At 43.0% G+C, this 17,765-nt stretch overlaps 1 protein-coding gene across 1 annotated transcript in view; it reads right to left on the bottom strand.

Annotated features, from left to right (window-relative positions):
* LOC124798457 (probable E3 ubiquitin-protein ligase HECTD2) overlaps positions 1 to 9,842 on the bottom strand; it is a 348,122-nt gene extending 338,280 nt beyond the window's left edge. The window contains 1 exon segment of the mRNA XM_047261883.1: positions 9,791 to 9,842. The gene's annotated coding sequence lies outside the window, so the exon portion shown is untranslated.
* Between the last annotated feature and the right edge of the window lie 7,923 nt (positions 9,843 to 17,765).

Below are 17,765 nucleotides of genomic sequence, written 5' to 3'. Positions count from 1 at the left end.
TGATGGCAGTCTGCTAAATAAAAGGGAGCAAACGGTGACTATTAAGAATTGTGAAGTACCTCTCAATGACATCGTAGGATTTAGAATCAGTATCAAACAAACGAGTTGTATCAATGATAGGCCTTAATTTGTGGAAGAAATTTCTGTTGAAGGTACGTTTTAGCACAGCATTGTACGGTAGTGAATCATATGCTGCGGGAATATCGAAACAGAAGAGAATAGAAGGATTTGAGATGAGGTGCTACAGAATAATGTTGAAAATTGGGTTGACTGATAAAATAAGGAAAGAGCTTCTCAGCAGAATCGGTGAACAGAGGAACTTTGGAACACACTGACAAGAAGAAGTGACAGGATGGCAAGACGTGTTAAGACACGAGGGAATAACTTCCACGGTACTAGAGGGAGCTGTAAGGGGTAAAGACTTTAGAGAAAACAGAGATTGGAAGACATCCAACAAATAATTGAGGGCTTAGGTTGCAGGTGCTACTCTAAAGAGAAAAAAGGGAGTGGAGGGGGGGCGGCGAGGGTAGCGCCATTGCGCGGGTGTCTAGTCCAGACGTTTACATCTCGCTGATATTGATGCCTATAAGGCAGCCGCTATGACTGGTCGCACAAGCCTAAGTTTGCTACTGTCTATATTAAATTTATTTTTGCTACACAAACACTGATTAGCCGTTAAATGAGATTGGCTTAACGTCCCTGCTGACACGTGATCAGCAACACAAACCGGCTGCGTTGATCCACTATGATGGTAGTCTCACCAGGATCTGGTACTTTTCACGTAACTTACCAAACTCTCCGAGAGCAGAAAGGCTAGTGTAGAGTTAGTGAGGTCGTTGGAAGCCCTACTTCACCGTGCGAATTCCTGGGAAGTAGGCGTTCTAGTTCGGTGACAGGTGAGGCTACTGGACGAAATGGAGTGAGGGAACCCCGCCTATAGCTGAAGGACAAGAGCACATTAGTGTGCCTGCACTATGACACTCGAAGTTTGGTTAGACACACAATGGCTCTGATTTAAGAAATGCAATTATCCTACCGATCTTTTTTTTTTGTTTTTTTTGAGACAATATGTTGCAAAACTTCATAATCTGATTTTAGGTTCACGGAGTTGGAAGAAGAAGAGTTATAACATGAAACATATAGTACTTAAAAGTAAAGGGAAAAAAGCCAAAGAGCATTAAAATCGGTTATTTTTTGTTCACTTCCACAAATAGTCCTTTAGTATTTAAAAAACGTAAAGTTCCACCTGTGCTGTGTCTGAATCTATTTATTTCACGTAAGCGACTTCAGCATCTGTACGATTTTCAGGTGAACTCTCATCAGAAGAGAGACAATTCATATTATTCGCTGCTAAGAGGACATTGCCCTCGAATTGAACAACGTTTCTGTATATTCATCACATCCATTGTTTATTCTTATGTGGACAACTTAAAATATGTTAGGTATTAATAACATTTTAATTATTATCTCGAAGATAAGTTACATAATTAATTTTTGTTTGTTTGCATATACAAGGCATGCTGAAAAGCAATGCTCCCGAATTTTTTTTGTGAGAACTCTTAAACTTTTTCATATAAAACAAACTTTATTAACATACTACATCTTTATTCCTCATGTCTACATACGTATTTATTTTTCAACATTGTAACCCTGGCGATGAACACTTTTCTCCCAACGAGAGACCAGTTTGTTGATACTGTCACTGTGTAAGGCAAAAATATTTTACCACCATACATTTAATGTTATATAATTTCTTTTCAGTGAATATTTCCATCAGATAACTGTTTACAATGTACAGTCAGACTATTCATTGTTTCATTGGCTTATACTGGCTAGCACCATGTACTAACAGTTTCTGTAGTCCTGCATGTTTGGCAGTTAATTAGAGCTGAGAACTGGCAGAAAGGACGACCTGGGCAACGGGTTCCTCAGAAACCACTATTGGCTGAAGAGGGGCTGGGAAGAGAGTCGTGTTCTGCAGGGGCGGACGTTTACTGCCTTGAGAGAGAGCAGAGCGAGGAGGCGGCAGTTTACAACGTTGGAGAGCGCATAACCCCCGAGGTGCGGGCAGTGTGGGTGGGACGTTGCACTATGGTGGGCGGAAAAAAATTCGGAATAACGTACCTGACGGATGAGCGTTGATGGGGAGGGGTGGGGGGACACTAGGCCAAAAGACATCCTTGTAGTGTGAAGGAATGAATGGGGACACAAATGATGGTCGTGAGCTGACCTCTGAGGAATTTCCTCATGGGAAACGCCAAGGTACGCCACCCACCAAGAAGCAGAGATGCATATACTCGTATGGCTGGCAGAGTGGTGAGGATACAGGAGGGAAAACGGAAACCTCCAGAAAATCTTCTGCAAGGAATATGAGATTCAGGTGAATGGCTAGCAAGTTCAGCACTTGTGTAGTGGGAGGTGACGTTTCTCTAACTGTCACTGGGATTCGTGACCTGAGCGCAAATATAGACGCTGTCTGCCCCAGAGGGAATAGGTGTATGGTATGGAGACACTTCCCTCTGGGGATTGACTGAGGACTCTTCCCTCTGGGGACCGACCCAGAAACTTCGCTGGCCATATCAACAGTGGAGAATCTGGCAGTTAGATATTGAGAAGTGTTGATCTCGCCACAAGGAGCGGGTAAATGCGTTTCTCTGCGAACAGAGCTGTTATTCTGTTTACTCTAGTGAAGGATCTTTTCCTCTCAGTGGAGTCTGATACACATTGAAGTGCTTCTTTAGGGAACTTTCTGTTTCTGGCTAGTGAGCAAAAAGAAATCTTTACTCATGTTCTGTCCTGTACTGAGGTACTTTCAGCCCTAGGATTTTGCGGACGGCATATTGCGTCCACTGTGTAGGCAGAGAATTACATGTACACCATGTACATCATCTGCGCCGTGCCCAACACCCCAACGAGCAGAGCATCAGTGCAGTATAAGTGCTGTCCGTACTTCAACATGTGATATATTCACCTCAGTGCAGCAGATAGGGAAACACTCGTAGTGGACATGTTGACTTCCATTTCCTTGTCCACGATGTTTTTTCTGAAAGTGTCAGACAGGGTCTAATTCTCCTGTTTCTCACCGTTTCTCAGAAAAACCTATTTTTCGTCCATCCAATGAAATGGGTCGGAATTCAGTAGATGTGAGGTACATGTACAGACAAACAAACAAATGATTACAGTTAAAAAAAATTAGGTGATTTATTCAAAAAAAGAGCTTCACAAAATGAGCAAGTCAATAACGCTTTGGTCATTATTCGATTTGGCGTTCATTGGTAGTTACTGGATGTCCTCCTGAGGGATATCGTGCCAAATTCTGTCCAATTGGAGCGTCAGAGCATCAAAATACTTAGCTGGTCGTACGGCCCTGTTCATAATGCTCGAAACTTTCTCAATTGGGGAGAGATCCAGCTGCCTTGCTGGCCAAGGTAGGGTTTGTTAAGCGCGAAGATAAGCAGAGAAAGTCTCTCCGTGTGCGGGAGGCCATTTTCTTGCTGAAACGTAAGCCCAGGATGGTTTACCATTATGAGCAAGAAAACGGGGCATACGTTATCGTCGACGTACCGCTGAGGGAAAAATAAGAGTGAGAGACCGCGAAAGAAGTGCTCGAATTAAAAAGAGAGTGTGACGGCGATGTAGTCTTTCGCCCCTACTGTTCAATCTATACATCGAAAAAGCAATGACGGAAGTAAATGAAAGATTCAAGAGCGGGATTAAAATTCTAGGTGAATGGATATCAATGAAAACATTCGCTGATGACACTGCTGTCCTCAGTGAAAGTGAAGAAGAATTACAGGATGTGTTGAATGGAATGGACAGTTTAATGAGTGAATGAGTGCAGAATGTGGACTGAGAGTAAATCGAAAAAAGATTAAAGTAATGAGAAGTACCAGAAATGAGAATACCGAGAAATTTAACTTCAGCACTGGTGATCACGAAGTAGATGGAGTTAAGGAATTCCGCTACTTAGGAAGCAATATATTCCAAGGAGAATAAAACGATAACTAAAATATCTCTTTTAAATAATGCTGGTAAGCGTTCTTCGTACGTAATGCATACCAACATTCCAAGATTAGTTGGATGATTTAGAGTGGTGCTTAGCAACGAACAGGACCGGCTTAAGGGCCAAGGAACTCAAGTGGCTGCAAACCTGAGAGGGGTGCAAAGGAGCCCCTAATGCAAAATTTGTGCATGGGGTGTATCATACACAGGGTATCCCAAAAAACATCGACGAACTTTAGGTATGGGTTCTAAAAAAAAAAAAAAAATTCAAGTAAACAAGGCCTCTAAAGCGAGTTATGAACACTTGTTTAGTGGAAGAGTGTGTTTCACACTAGCGATGAAGAGTAAGTGCTCATAACTCTCAAAGTATGTATTTTAGACCCCATGTCTAGTTTTGGTTAATAATTCCTCCTCCAAGCTAAGGAAGCAAAGACCTTCAAGTAGAAGAGAGATGTTTCATAATGCCGAAGATGCACTAGTTCTCGTAGTATTTTTTACTGTATAAGGAACCTGCTCCTAAAGTTTATCGGTATCTTTTTGGGACACATTGTATATAGTTTCGCAAGTCAACATCCCTTTTTCTCAGCACCTTCTAATCTTATAGGATGAGTGAGGTATCGTTAGAAAGGTTTTTTAACTGGCTTCTGACATTTCATACCGATTTTGCGATAAAACTTACTATTTGTGGAAAGTTTTAACATAAAAGAGACTTTTAACGGTGATAGGCAAAAGTACGTCACAGATGCCCAGCTTCATACCAATATTTTGGGAAGCTAACTTATTAACCACGAATAAGAGACTTCTTTTACAAATTATCGTATTGCAAATACCGTTTTTTTGTTTTAAAGTACTTATTAACTGGATAATTTGTGTACAACACTGTCATAGATAATAACCGCGGCCACTGCGATAGTCCACTACCCCTGCCCGTCGTACAAGGTGATTTTTCTAACCGAATATACTTTCTGAAACGACAAACATATTTGTCATTGTTGCCTTTGGTTGCAATCGACGAGGGTTGGTACTTAAATAGTGGCAACTATTTATTCACAACCGATACAAAAGGGTTACATGTTTGCAGTTGTTACTCTCCTTCAAAGTAGTCACCAGCGTTGTGTACAAACCGTTGCCAGCGACGTGGAAGGCGCAGTATACCGTTAGCAAAGCCTGTTCTGTTGATGGTGCGAACATGAAGTACTGTGCACTGACTGGTAGTGAAAAATGAACAGTGCAGCAGTAGGATTAAGTTTTGTAAATCCCACAATATTACCTAGAGGAGGTAAACAAGTGACAGCTGATGATTACTGCTGCCAAGTTGCAGTTGACGCTATTGATGCCGGTAAGCAATAAACCAGCAGCCATCACCAGACAGTGTCGAGCAGTTGCCTGAAGGAAGTGATGTACGTCACAGGAAGCACTATCCTGCTGCAAAACCGATGGCCATGTACTGAACAGATGGACAGGAAAAGCCAGAAGACCCACAGAGTAGCTTTGTCTTTTTGTATTGTTCTTTGTAAGTGTGTATAAGCAAAACAGTATTGGACAAACCGAATGAGATTGCATTGTTTTAACGAGACTGATGTATACGGGAAGATGCTTCACATGGCTGCTTTACTGCATGAACAGCGAAAATGTAGTATACGATAAACTTTTTTCCTCTCATCATTGTGTGGGGGTCGTCAGTGAGAAAAAGTTTCGTGAAGGTTAGAAATTATGTGTAAAGTCTGTTGCTACTCTCTAAGTGCCCGCATTCTGAATTGTTAGATGACTAAACTTTCATTCCCTTTGATAGGTGGGTGGTTCATATCCCAAGCAGTAAGTGATACGTGTACCAAGTTTGGTTGAAATCGCTCCAATGGTTTAGGAGGAGATGTCGAACACACATACACACAACATATATACATACACTATGTGATCAAAAGTATCCGGACAACTAGCTGAAAATGACTTACAAGTTCGTGGCGCCCTCCATCGGTAATGCTGGAATTCAATACTGTGCTGGCCCACCCTTAGCCTTGATGACAGCTTTCACTCTCGCAGGCATACGCTCAATCAGGTGCTGGAAGGTTTCTTGGCGAATGGCAGCCCATTCTTCACGGAGCGCTGCACTGATGAGAGGTATCGATGTCGGTCGGTGAGGCCTCGCACGAAGTCGGAGTTCCAAAACATCTCAAAGTTGTTCTATAGGATTCAGGTCTGGACTCTGCGAAGGTCTTTCATGATACAATGATTTACTAACAGCCGTATGTATTGTAGAAATTTATTTTATGAAATTCTTATATGCTACCAGTTTCGGCATTACATTGATGCCATCTTCAGGTCCCACACGTCATAGTCGTAAAATCGCTATACACGGAAGGAGCCATATAACTGTATCCGTGCTCTTGGTGAGCAGGCTACACAGACTGTGTGGCCGGTTCAAGAGCTGTTGCATAGCGAAGCCATGAGGGCAATAATAGGGACACTAAAGTCAACACCTGTAGAATGGCTTCATGTCCTCTCAAACATCACTCTGCCTGAAATCCGTAGACAGCAGGCAACAATTCAGGAATGGCAAAAAATAAATCATGCAGATAAGGTAAGAGTACTAACGATACACCAAGTTCTAGATGACCGCTGACGATATCGCCTTAAATCAAGAGCGCCAATATGGGAAGACAGAACACTTGCCCAAGGAAATACCTATGATTGCCACAAATCCTGGAAAACCAAGTGGAACAATAGTGACATTAACCGACACAATATAGAGGACCCCAGCCAACAACTCCCAGGAATGCAGCTTCCTCGTAAAATCTGATGCCAGCTTAATCGTGTGAGAACTGGACACGCGAGAACTAAATCCATGCTGTACAAATGGGGTGCCAATGATAACCCAATGTGTGACTGTGAAACTGATGAACAAACATTACAACATCTAGTGCAAGATTGCCCACTGCGAAGATTCTGTGGTGACTGGAGAGACTTCGTGGAAGCCAGCCCTGCTGCCATTAAATGGCTGTCACATTTGGACATAACTTTTTGACGGTTTGTAGCTGTGATTATATTTCAACTTTGCTCAGATTTAATAATGACTGGTGTTTGTTCTGTTCATATTAATATGTATGTGTGCATATGTACCGGGTGATCAAAAAGTCAGTATAAATTTGTAAACTGAATAAATCACGGAATAATGTAGATAGAGAGGTACCAATTGACACACATGCTTGGAATGACATAGGGTTTTATTAGAACCAAAAAAATACAAACGTTCAAAAAATGTCCGACAGATAGCGCTTCATCTGATCAGAATAGCAATAATTAGCATAACGAAGTAAGACAAAGCAAAGATGATATTCCTTACAGGAAATGCTCAATATGTCCACCATCATTCGTCAACAATAGCTCTAGTGGAGGACTAATGTTTACGTCTATTGCGGGTATACAAGGAAAAGGATGAGGGTGACATATATGATGATTTGCCAAAGTCTTTATTTGCATTTTCACAAACGTGGTATGTGCGGTAGGCTATGACGTCACGGTCAACAAAGCTTTCCAGTCCAGATACATTCGGTACACCTGTACCACCTCGTACAATTGCAACTGTTAGCCAGCCGTTGCCATGGGAAAATGTATCATTCAGATCAATACTGAAGTTCAGTCTACATCCACAGAAGACAGCGGGTCCATCTAGTAGTGAATGTGCAGCGACAGATTTTATAGTATTCTTCTTCTTGTCAGCAGCAGATGTTGTCATTTCGACGTCTTCAATTGTTTTATATATTGTCTGTCTTGCACGGCGACGGACTTATGGTGAGGCATTGACGTCGGATGTTGTCTTTCAGCCTCCGTAGAGATGTCGGTCGATCACGATACACTTGCGACTTCAGGTAACCCCAAAGCCAATAATCGCACGGACTAAGGTCTGGGGACCTGGGAGGCTAAGCATGACGAAAGTGGCGGCTGAGCACACGATCATCACCAAACGACGCGCGCAAGAGATCTTTCACGCGTCTAGCAATATGGGGTGGAGCGCCATCCTGCATAAACATCGTACGTTCCAGCAGGTGTTTATCAGCCAGGCTGGGGATGATGCGATTCTGTAACATATCGGCGTACCTCTCACCCGTCACGTTAGCAGTTTTGCTATCCAGCGCCATCTGTCGGACATTTTGTGAACTTTGTTTTTTTTTGTTCTAATACAACCTCATGTCATTCCAAGCAAGTGTGTCAATTGTTACCTCTCTATCTACATTATTCCGTGGTTTATTAAGTTTTCAAATTTATACTGACTTTTTGCTCACACTGTATATTTGTATTTATATAGAACCGCTCGCTCACCGATAGATCTGTACCTGCAGATTGGAAAATTGCGCAGGTCGCACGAGTGTTTAAGAAGGGTATTAGGAGTAATCCATCGAACTACAGACCTGTATCACTGACGTCGGTTTGCAGTGGGGTTTTGGAGCATATACTGTATTCAAACATTATGAATCACCTCGAAGGGAACGACCTATTCATACGTAATCAGCATGGTTTCAGGAAACATTGTTCTTGTGCAACGCAGCTAGATCTTTATTCGCACGAAGTAATGGCCGCTAACGACAGGGGATCTCAATTTGATTCCGTATTTCTGGATTTCCGGAAAGCTTTTGACACCGTTCCTCACAAGCGACTTCTAATCAAGCTGCGGGCCTATGGGGTATCGTTTCAGTTGTGCGACTGGAGTCGTGATTTCCTGTCAGGAAGGTCGCAGTTCATAGTAATAGACGGCAAATCATCGAGTAAAACTGAAGTGATATCAGGTGTTGCCCAGGGAAGCGTCCTGGGACCTCTGCTGTTCCTGATCTACATAAATGACCTGGGTGACAATCTGAGCAGTTCTCTTAGGGTGTTCGCAGATGATGCTGTAATTTACCGTCTAGTAAGGTCATCCGAAGACCAGTATCAGTTGCAAAGCGGTTTAGAAAAGGTTACTGTATGGTGTGGCAGGTGGCAGTTAACGCTAAATAACGAAAAGTGTGAGGTGATCCACATGAGTTCCAAAAGAAATCCGTTGGAATTCGATTACTCGATAAATAGTACTATTCTCAAGGTTGTCAATTCAACTAAGTACCTGGGTGTTAAAATTACGAAAAACTTCAGTTGGAAAGACCACATAGATAATATTGTGGGGAAGGCGAGCCAAAGGTTGCGTTTCACTGTCAGGGCACTTAGAAGATGCAACAAGTCCACTAAAGAGACAGCTTACACTACACTCGTTCGTCCTATGTTAGAATATTGTTGCGCGGTGTTGGATCCTTACCAGGTGGGATGGACGGAGGACATGTAAAGGGTGCAAAAAAGGGCAGCTCGTTTTGTACTATCACGCAATAGGGGAGAGAGTGTGGCAGATATGATACGCAAGTTGGGATGGAAGTCATTAAAGCAAAGACGTTTTTCGTCGCAGCGAGATCTATTTACGAAATTTCAGTCACCAACTTTCTCTTCCGAATGCGAAAATATTTTGTTGAGCCCAACCTACATAGGTAGGAATGATCATCAAAATAAAATAAGACAAATCAGAGCTCGAACAGAAAGGTTTAGGTGTTCGTTTTCCCCGCGCGCTGTTCGGGAGTGGAATGGTAGAGAGATAGTATGAGTGTGGTTCGATGAACCCTCTGCCATGCACTTAAATGTGAATTGCAGAGTAATGATGTAGATGTAGATGTAAATTTACGATGTCAGTACCGCACTTGCACTGGTAAAGCCATACGATAAATAAATAAATAAATAATCTCGAACATGAGAATGTGAGGGAAGTTGTACTCACGATGGCGGGGAGTCGCAGCGCGGGCGGCCCCGGGTCCGAGGCGGCGCGCTGCCCCCTGGCTCTGCCTCCGCCCCCGCCGCCCACGGCCGGCTGCTGGGGGTGCGGGTAGGGCCGTCCGCAGAAGGGGCATGGCCCCGCGTCCGGCCGCAGCCGGTGGATGGTGACCCGGCACGCCGGGCACGTCGCCGAGTCCGGGCACTCCTCCGCGTCCGCCGCCGCCGGCCGCTGCAACCACAGCGACGACGTCACTACCACCGTCACAGCCAGGGGGCCGCTCACAGTAGCTTACAAGCGCGTCCCTATAAACACCTTTCTCTCTCCAGAATGAGATTTTCACTCTGCAGCGGAGTGTGCGCTGATATGAAACTTCCTGGCAGATTAAAACTGTGTGCCCGACCGAGACTCGAACTCGGGACCTTTGCCTATCGCGGGCCAGTACTCTACCATCTGAGTTACCCAATCACGACTCACGCCCCGTCCTCACAGCTTTACAGCAACCAGTGAAAATTTCATTCTGGAAACATCCCCCAGGCTGTGGCTAAGCCATGTCTCCGCAATATCCTCTCTTTCAGGAGTGCTAGTTCTGCAAGGTTCGCAGGAGAGCTTCTGTAAAGTTTGGAAGATAGGAGACGAGGTACTGGCAGAAGTAAAGCTGTGAGGACGGGGCGTGAGTCGTGCTTGGGTAACTCAGATGGTAGAGCACTTGCCCGTGAAAGGCAAAGGTCCCGAGTTCGAGTCTCGGCCCGGCACACAGTTTTAATCTGCCAGGAAGTTTCACCTTTCTCTCTGCTTGAATGATATATCCGCCGTTGCACTGTACAAACTTCTTTATTTTATACTAGCTGAGAATCCGGGTTTGCCCGGTACCCAATTATTCCAGTCTTCTATTAGTCCATCTCCTCTTTTCCCTTTTTCTCTATCTCTTCCCACCTCTCACTCTGACCATCTGCTCCTCGCCATCTCTCTGGCCGTATGTACCTGCCATTCCGGCCATCTGCTTCCTACTCCTCTGTCCCTCTCCTCCTTGCCCCCACCTCCACTTTAATTCCATCTACTTCTCCCCCTCTCTTTCTTCATCTCCTCCTCTCCCTCTCTCTGTCCAGCTCTTCCTCCTCCATCCCCATATCCTCCTTATCCCTCTCGCTGTTCATCTCCTCCGTCCTCTGTTTGTCCATCTCCTTCTCATTCATTTCTCTGTCCATCTCCTCTGTTCCCCACCTCCCAAACAATCTTCCCTTCCCCCCCTCTCCCTGCCCATCTCCCCCTCCCCCCCCCCCCACCACTGCCTCTGTCCATCTGCTTCTCTTCCATTTCTCTGTCCATCTCCTCCTCTGTCCTCTCTCTGTCCATCTCTCCCCTCCCCTATCTTTTTCCATTCCCTTCTCTCTTCCTATCTTTGTCCTCTCTCCACGTCTCACCCCCACCCCAATAGGAGGATGGTGGTTCTTACACAGTATTCTTCTCGAGATCATAAGAAAAATGTATACCAAATTTGATTGAAATCGTTTTGTACATGCCTTTGCCCACATGCTTCCATCTCAAATGTATTTAACATATATTTAATATATTTCACATGTAATTTTACATATATTTCTCTTATATATCTAGATCGAAGTTAAGCGCTGTCAGGCGTGGTCGGCACTTGGATGGGTGACCATCCAGGCCGCCATGCGCTGTTGCGTGGTCTAGCGGTTCTAGGCGCTCAGTCAGGAACCGCGCGACTGCTACGGTCGCAGGTTCGAATCCTGCCTCGGGCATGGATGTGTGTGATGTCCTTAGGTTAGTTAGGTTTAAGTAGTTCTAAGTTCTAGGGGACTTATGACCACAGATGTTGAGTCCCGTAGTGCTCAGAGCCATTTGAACCATTTTTGCGCTGTTGCCATTTTTCGGGGTGCACTCAGACTCGTGATGCCAATTGAGGAGCTACTCGACCGAATAGTAGCGGCTTCGGTCAAGAAAACCATCATAACGACCGGGAGAGCGGTGTGCTGACCCCACGCCCCTCCTATCCGAATCCTCCACTGAGGATGATACGGTGGTCGGATGTTCCCGGTAGGCCACTCGTGGCCTGAAGACGGAGTGCTTGTTTTATATCTAGAGACTTTCGCCTTGCAGTTTCATTTTCACGCAGATGAAGTTTATGGGGTATCTCCTGAACTATGTTTCCTACAACGTTATAATTTTGGGGGTAGATCCAGTGTTTCAGAAGTGATGCTCAATACTCAGAGATGTGACAGAAATGATTGTTCGAAACGGAAAAGTCAACTAAGATGGGTTCTGAAACGCATACCTTAAGAGCTATGAGCAGTTCTTGAACTTCAATAATGTGAAGCTAATCTCTTTTAGTGCAAGCTCTTTGCTTTCCATATTTTGAGAAGTGGTAGTATGGACCAAAACAAGAAAAAAATATCCTGTAAACATGTGCTCTAAAATGCGTACCTGAAGAGCTATGAGCACTTGTTCATTCGCTATTTTGAAACAACTCTTCTAATGAACAAGTGAAATACGTTGTGAGTAGAGAGATAGCTGCAAAGAAGAGTAATGCACAATGCGGCAGTTTTTCAGGCATCTCAGTGTTTATGACGTCATATCTCCTGAACTACGTGTCGTACAATGATGTAATTTTTCTAGTACATTAAGTGGTATACGTGAGCTTCTTTTTTGGGTCATCAGTCTTCTGACTGGTTTGATGCGGCCCGCCACGAATTCCTCACCTTTGCCAAACTCTTCATCTCAGAGTAGCACTTGCAACACATGTTCTCAGTTATTTGCTGGATGTATTCCAATCTCTGGCTTCCCCTACGCTTTTTACCCTCTACAGCTCCCTATAGTACCATGGAAGTCATTCCATCATATCTTAACAGACGTCCTATCGTCTGGTCCCTTCTCCTTATCAGTTTTTTCCACATATTCCTTTCCTCTCCGATTCTGCACAGAACCTCCTCATTCCTTACCTTATCAGTGCACCTAATTTTCAACATTCGTCTGTAGCACCGCATCTCAAATGCTTCGATTCTTTTCTCTTCCGGTTTTCCCACAGTCCACGTTTCACTACCATACAATGCTGTTCTCAAAACGTACATTCTCAGAAGTTTCTTTCTCAAATTAAGGCCTATGTTAGATACTAATAGATTTTTCTTACCCACGAACGCCCTTTTTGCTATTGCTAGCCTGTTTTTGATGTCCTGCTTACTCCGCCCATCATTGGTTATTTTACTGCCTAGGTAGTACAATTCCTTAACTTCATCTTACTCCTGTCCATCAATCGTGATGTTAAGTTTCTCGCTGTTCTCATTTGTACTATTCTCATTACCTTCGTCTTTCTTCGATTTACTCTCAGTCCATATTCTGTACTCATTAGATTGTTCATTCCATTCGGAAGATCATCTAATTTATCTTCACTTTCACTCAGGATAGCACTGTCATCAGCGAATCATATCACTGATATCCTTTCACCTTGAATTTTAATTCCATACCTGAACCTTTCTTTTATTTCCATAATTGGTTTTTCGATGTATAGATTGAACAGTAGGGGCGAAAGACTGCATCCCTGTCTTACACCCTTTTTAATCCGAACACTTCGTGCTTGGTCGTCCACTCTTATTGTTCCCTCTTGGCTCTTGTACATATTGTATATTACCCGTCTCTCCCTATAGCTTACCCCTGTTTTTCTCAGAATTTCGAACACCTTCCACCATTTTCCAGGTCGAGAAATCCTATGAACATGTCTTGATTTTCGTTTAGTCTTGCTTCCATTGTCAACCGCAACGTCAGAATTGCCTCTATCGTGCCTTTAGCTTTTCTAAATTTTCTTTTCCATTCCTCTGCATATTATCCTTGGCAGCAACTTGGATGCATGAGCTGTTAAGCTGATTGTGCGACAATTCTCGGACTTGGCAGATCCCACAGTCTTCGGAATTGTGTGGAAGATATTTTTGCGAAAGTCATATGGTATGTCGCCAGACTCATACGTTCTACACATCAACGTGAATAGTCTTTTTGTTGCCACTTCCCCCAGTAATTTTAGAAATTCTGATGGAATGTTAACCATCCCTTCTTCCTTATTTGATCTTAATGTCCTCCAAAGCTCTTTTAAATTCTGATTCTAATACTAGATTCCTTATCCCTTCTAAATCGACTCGTGTTTGTTCTTCTATCATGTCAGACCCTCATAGAGGCTTTCAATGTGTTCTTTCCACCTATCCGCTCTGTCCTCTGCATTTAACAGTGAATTCCCGTTGCACTCTTAATGTTACCATCCTTGCTTTTAATGTCACCGAAGGTTGTTTTGACTATCCTGTATGCTGACTCTGTACTTCCGACAATCATTTCTTTCTCTATGTCTTCACATTTTTCATGGGGCCATTTCGTCTTAGCTTCCGTGCACTTCCTATTTATTTCATTCCTCAGCAACTTGTATTTCTGTATTCCTGAGTTTCCCGGAACATTTTTTTACTTTCATCTTTTGCCGATCTACTGAAGTATTTCTTCTGTTACCCATGGTTTCTTCGACATTACATTCTTTGTACCTACGTTTTTCCTTCCAACTTCTGTAATGGCCCTTTTCAGAGATGTCCACTCCTCTTCAACTGTACTTCCTAGCGAGCTATTCCAATTGCTGTGTCAATGGCCTTAGAGAACATCAAGAGCATCTCGACATTCCTTAGTACTTCCGTATCCCACTTCTTTGCACATTGATCCTTACTGATAAATGTCTTAAACTTCAGTCTACTCTTCATCACTACTACATTGTGATCTGAGTCTATATCTGCTCCTGTATGTGCCTTACAGTGCAGTATCTGATTTCGGAATCTCTGTCTGACCGTGATGTAATCTGTCTGAAATCTTCCCGTATCACCCCGCCTTCCGCATGTATACCTGCTCCTCTTGTGATTTTTGAACAGGGTATTCGCTATTACAAGCTGAAATTTATTACAGAACTCAATTAATCTTTCTCCTCTCTCATTCCTTGTCCCAAGCTCATATTCTCCTGTAACCTTTTCTTCTACTCCTTCCCCTACAATTGCATGGCAGTCCCCCATGACTATCAGGTTTTCATCTCCGTTTACGTACTGCATTACCCTTTCAATAGTCTCATATACTGTCTATACTTCTTCATCTTCAGCTTGCGTCGTCGGCAGGTGTACCTGAACTATCGTTGTCGGTATGCTGTCGATTCTGATAAGAACAACTCTGTCACTGAAATGTTCAGAGTAACACATTCTCTGTCCTGCCTCCCTATTCATGACGAATTCTACTCCCGTTATACCATTTTCTGCTGCTGTTAGTATTGCCCTATTCTTATCTGACGAGAAATCCTTGTTTTCTTTCTATTTTAACTCACTGACCTCTACTATATCTAGCCTCAGCATTTGCATTTCCCTTTTCAGAGTTTCTAGCTTCCCTACCACATTCAAGCTTCTGACATTCCACGCCCAACTCGTAGAAAGTTATCCTTGCGTTGGTTATTCAGTCTTTTTCTCATGGTCGCATCCCCCTTGGCAGTCCCCACCCGGAAATCCGAATGTGGGCTATTCTGGAATCTTTTGCCACTGGAGAGATCATCATGACACTTTCAATTACGGGCCACATGTCCTGTGGACACATGGTGTACGCAGTGGTTTCCGTTGCCTTCTGCAACCTCATGCCGTTGATCATAGCTGATTCTTCCGACTTCAGGGGCAGTTTCCCACCCCAGAGAGTGCCCTGAACCTCTATCAGCTCGTCCGCCCTCTCTTACAAGGCCCTTGGGATAATGAGGATGACTTCTTATGCCGGATGTCTTCGGCTGCCAATGCTGACTATTAATCAGAAACTAAGCGGTGGCGGGTTTCGAACCGGGGACCGAGGACGTTTTGGTTAATCAAAGACGCTACCCCTAGATCACGGATGCTACCATTCCTAGGGGGAATCCTTTTACCACAGTACTTTATACAAAAAAATGACTCATTTAAATGCCAAGTTTTTTAGGGTGCTAGATTGGAGTCTAAGTACCATAGTAATTTTTTTACGAGTTGAATTTGAAACCTGTGCCCAATTTGGAAGAAATTGCTCAGACAGAGGTGGTCTGTTATTTAACTGTCTTTGCAACCACGCCCCCTCCACCCCGTCCATCGAAATCACACCCAGAAACCTATAGGCGAAACGTCATCAGGACTGTCACCAATGAGGCCAGAGACCCCAAATACTATGAATATGATATAATATCGCTCGCTATCGAATAGTTTTACGTGTAACGGCTTCTTATTTCCACATCCATCCGTAGGAGTGGTAGGTAGATTTATTTTACCCACACATTATTTTGATACAAGTAACACAAATAATGATTCACGTATACACGAAATTTGCTTGAAATTGCTCGAGACACTCCTGAGTTACGCTTTTATGTCACCCGTTTTTATCCCCAGCCCAAAGGAAGGTCGGTAGTTTTTACTCATGCAACGCTTCTCTGCGAATAGTAAATAAGATGTGTAGCAAGTTCGGTTGAAATCCATCCAAGCGTTTAGGGGCTGTTGTAGAACACACATGCATGATATAACAATTGTGATGTTGAGTCCCGTTTATTTTACAGTGATTCCATAATTAGAAAATAGGTAGTCCATTACTCGAAAACTTCACTCGTTCGCACGATGAAAAAAACATGGCTCAACAGTACAGCCAACTCACTATTTCTGTTTTATGCATGACGACGTACCCTCTTGGAAGATACAAATAATTGCCTTGCCTATAGGTTCAGCTATAGTTTTAGGAATTCTCAGGAATTTTTAGCAACTTGATGAATTTCACACGTTTCATAAAGTCTAGTGCGCGATATGCAGTACTTGTGTAGGTTACTGAGTTTTTCAGTCTACTATTGCCTCGCTTGATCAATTAAAATTTCAAGAAATTATCAGTTAGTTACTTCTTGAACTAATTAAAGGAATTGTCAATGAACAGTTCGACACGTCTTGTGTGTTTCACAATACAACTGCGCCAAGTGGCTTCTGTCCTGACTTCTATTTCTTAAAGTGGACTGATGACCCAAATTAGAGCGCTAAGTCTTCAGAGTGTAATTAGCAGCCTGAAAAGAAAACCAGAGGTATGCAGACTGATGCCCACTCCCCCTTCCCTCCCTCCCGTACTGGAAAAGTGATACCTGCTATAGTTTCATCACAAGAATACAATGAAATCTTAGAAGGTTGGAATTAATGAGTTAACGTTTCTTTCTTATTGACATTCATTATTTCAGGCAATATATTTTTTGGGGGTGAATCTATTCTGAGATCTTGTGCTGGTTACAAGAAAATAAGAATTATGAGCGCAATCATAGTGCACACAGTTGCAGCAGGTGTCTCGTTCAGGAACGCTAATGATAGTTTCGTGATACACTTATTTTCCGATGAAAGGCTTAGCAATAATTTACATGAGCTTAGAATACCTACGAAATTTAAGAGTTTTTACAGGTAACCGAAGCTTCCTTTTTTTTTTTTTTTTTTTTTTTTAAGAGAATGGTGCTCCCGTCTACAATATATTTTGATAACCCAGAAAAAAATCTAATCAGAATATAAATATTTATTGTTTATTGTTAGGACTCCGTTTATACCTTAGCCAAGTTCTTGAATGATACACAAGTTTGTAAATTTCCAGCACGTATCTACGTGTTAATTCTAATCAAATATGGTCACCTGTTGTAGCTTACACATTACAACATGTACAACGAAGACAATCTGTGGATGACAAAATTACGTTGTTTCGTTATTCAGCAATGCTGTAGTGACGGTTTCATGTTTCTGTGGCCGACGAAGCATCTCTAGCATATTAGCATATTAGCATCATTACTTCACTTCGAGAGCGCTGAGTATTCCAGGAAGAGAACGCGGTAGCCAAGAAAAAACACAAGACTTAATGCCGCTTAATTAAATTTTTGATGATGGTTGACATGTTAAATTACCATGATTTGAATTTTTATGGTCACAAAAAAATATCACTAACTGAC

The sequence above is a fragment of the Schistocerca piceifrons genome, chromosome 1 (genome assembly GCF_021461385.2).
Source record: "Schistocerca piceifrons isolate TAMUIC-IGC-003096 chromosome 1, iqSchPice1.1, whole genome shotgun sequence".
NCBI lineage: Eukaryota > Metazoa > Arthropoda > Insecta > Orthoptera > Acrididae > Schistocerca > Schistocerca piceifrons.
The sequence above is the reverse complement of the archived record's forward strand: the minus strand, read 5'-3'. Positions and strand labels throughout refer to the sequence as shown.